Here is a 3,589-nt window from a genome sequence, read left to right as displayed (position 1 = left end):
AAGGGGGAGGCAGCTCTTAACCTGGAGACGTAACCCCCACTCGTGTAGGGCGGCGCCATGTTTGCGTACGGAAAGGTGGGGGGCGTGGCTCAGAACGGGGCCGCGCCATGTTTACGTACGGAAAGGCGGGCGCCGCGGCCGGGCGTTTCCCTCAGGGCGGCGGCCCAGGAGCGCGAGGTAGAGGAGGTGCGGCGTCAGGCAAGGGAAGAAGAGCTGGCCGCTTAGCCACTGCCCCATTCCAAGCCTTCCCGGCCCGGGATTTCAAATTTAAATATTACTTCAGGTGTTGTAGTTCACGTAGTAGTTTGTTCCTCTCCCCTCATTTTGACTGTTAGAAAAAGGCATGCCCACCGCCTGGATAGCCAGGCCTCGCTCTCATGTCGCAGACTAGGTTTAAGTTTGGGGCCAGCTCAGATTTAAGTGGCTGCCACACTTTGTCGATAGGAAGAGCGAGACTTTCGCTCTGAAAAGACGGAAGGCAGCGGGGGCAGAGGGTTCCCACGAGGGTTTAGCTTGGCTTAGGTCGTCCATGAGCGGGGGGCGCGGGGAGCCCTCGCGTCGGCCGTCGAGTTCTAGAAAGGACAGCTCTCCATCGGACAAGCCGGGTTTGCAGCCTCGAGTTCTAGAAAGGACAGCTCTCCATCGGACAAGCCGGGTTTGCAGCCTCGTGTTCGTCGGGCCCAGACGGGGGGGGGGGGGGGGGGGGGGGGGGGGGCCCTGACTGTCTCCTGACTGCCTCGGGGCTGTTCCAAGGAAGCCATGCTTTTCTCAGCTACAGTAAGGTAGAGAACACGAACAGAAGTAGCTTTTGTGCCTCATCTTAAAAAGTAAAAGGTACGTGACGCTTCACTGTTCATTGGTAAAAATGCTGTAAGACTGAGCATAAATCGTGTATGCCTTCAACAAAGTGAATGAAGGTAATAATCATCTACCTGTAGCTTATGAACGTATTTAAATGACTAGAAAACAAGATGGAGCGGAATGGGTGCTTTCGAACACCGCGTCTGAATAGGTCACAGGTGGGCAGTTATCCCTAAAATAATGAAGGCCGAGAGTGCAATACAACGCCCTCAAGCCATTCACTGACCAGCACATTGTTTTCCCCTAAATACACACACGTTCTCAGATGAGGATTCACTTTAGGAGGAAAATACCCTTAAGATACTCAACTAACTGGAACTGAGATTCAGAAAGAAAACATTTAGTGCTCACTTCTGAGTCCAGCCTGATGTACCATAGAGTCTAGATTAGTGGTTCTCAACCCTGACTACACCTTAGTATCTTTTGGGGGTATTCTAAAACTATCATCCAAAACTGGGGGGGGGGTGCCAGGCAAGAATTTGTAAGCTCTCTAGGTGCTGCTAAGATGCAGGCTAGAATCCCTTCCCTAGCAAGATCTACCCCCTACCTCCAGGCTCCCTGCCTTCCTTGGGTTAATATAAACAATTTTCACACGTGGAGACATTGTGACGATACCAAACACCACTGATTTGATTTGGAATGCCTCGTAACCTTTTGATATATTTTGAATTGTTTCCTTCAAATATTAAAAACACTGACACGCATTTCAGTTTTGGCTACAAGGACTGGAAGCTCAGGTTACCTCAAGGTAAAGGACGTTCACTGCAAGGCTACGTAGGGTTTGGGAACAGGAAGCCGGCAGCTGCTTCAGAGATCAGCTCTCATCACCTCCCTGCTTTTCTCCACAGGCTACTTCACTCCCCTCACTACACTACAGACTGGTTTCTCCATGTGCTTTGTTGTTACTCCCTCATAGTTTAGATTTTTCTATACAGAATTTGATTGCCCAAGCTGATTTTTGTGCAGAATCAGTCTCATTCGCCTACAGGTAGGCTGTCCTAGGATCAGTGCTTAGCTGTGTCTCAGCTAGGTTGGTGGTGAGGCTCACAGACACTTATGAATCAGGGGTATAAGTGGGGATGGGTCCCCAGGAGGACATCATAGATGAGTGACAGAGGGCACACAACAAACAGGATTCACAGTTCTAGTGATACAGGAGGGTTGCCCAAGGCTTTCAGGGGAACACTGACAGCACTGATAGTAAACATGACCGATTTTTCTGACAACGTGATCCTGTTCTTGCTTTTGAAGTGTGAGGTAGACTCTGGGTTTACTAGATTTTCCATGAAATTGTCATTATTAGAATGCTGTTCCTTCTAGGACCGTGAATATAATTAGGCATTTAGCTCTTCATTGCTAAAGGAGAGAGAGGCATTAGTTTTGGTTGGCAAATAATCATACTATTTGATTATGTGCAAAATAAAGGTTGCAAATCAGATAGTACACATGCAGTTGCGCTGCCAGCTATGGTCTCACCACTTTCAGTAGTTTCTGAAAACTTCCTCACACTTAAATCTTAAGCCAACTATCTTCTGTCACTTCATTGTAAAGAAAGCTGCCTTCCCTTCTTGCCTATGCACACAACAAAAAACTGATGTGAAGTTATTCCCTGCTTTATTAGAATTGGTATCATGGGTATATTATAGATATGAGTCCTTAACTTTCTCCCAGGTAAAGACTATCAGTTATATCTTAGAAAATAAAAGATTTATTGACATGCTAGCATATTGGTGCATCATTTTAATTTTCCCTACCTTTCATTAAAAGTCTAAGTTTAAATAGATGAAATTCATTCTCATTGTAATCTTTTGGTTTTATTATCAGGTTGAACAATTTCAAATAGTATTGTATTATATTGTGTATTTACCAAATATATCTTGACAGTGCAGTAGTTGCAAAATAATCAGTACTGTGGATAAAAAGTTGTTGAAGACTTTAGCTCTAATGGCCAAGAAATATAGATATGAACAAGTGACCAAGCTGAGAGGGGGAGAGAGGGAGATGTGCGAAGGAGAGGAGGAGGAAGAGTAAAGAGAACCTATAGACTAAAAGAGACTTAAGCACATTAACCAATTGCAACTATGGACCTTATTTGGATCCCTATTTCAATAAACTATCAAAATCATTTAAGATCAGAAAATTTGAACACTGCACATTTAATGATATTATGGAATTGTGGGTCTGTGTGTGATAATATTGTGGTTATATTTTTAATGTCCTTAACTTTTAGCCAAACACTGAAATTTATAGATGAAGTGATGTGTCTGAAATTTGCTGGGGTGGGACCAAGGAATGGGTGGGGGTGTAAATGAAACAAGACTGACCATGAGCTGTTGAAACTGGATAAGTATGTGGGAGTTCAGTATCCTATTCTCTCCATTTTATTTTTAAAATATATTTTTATTGATTTCAGAGAGAGGAAGGGAGAGAGAGAGAGAGAGAAACATCAGTGATGAGAGTCATTGATCGGCTGCCTCCTGCATGCCCCCCCCCCCACCTGGAATCAAACCTGGATCTCCTGGATCCTAGGTCAATGCTCAACCACTGAGCATCACTGGCCGGGCTCCCTATTTTTTATATATGTTTGAAATTTTCCACAATAAGCTTTAAAAGATGTTGAAGTTTTCAAAAGCAGTAGGAAAGTTCAATTTCTGACTTGTTTACAGTTTATGGTAATTAGCAAATTCACTTTATCAAATCTTGTATCTTTAAGGAGTACCTCTTAAAG

This window comes from Miniopterus schreibersii (genome assembly GCF_964146895.1).
Source record: "Miniopterus schreibersii genome assembly, chromosome: 12".
In the NCBI taxonomy this organism is placed as follows: domain Eukaryota; kingdom Metazoa; phylum Chordata; class Mammalia; order Chiroptera; family Miniopteridae; genus Miniopterus; species Miniopterus schreibersii.
The sequence above is the reverse complement of the archived record's forward strand: the minus strand, read 5'-3'. Positions refer to the sequence as shown.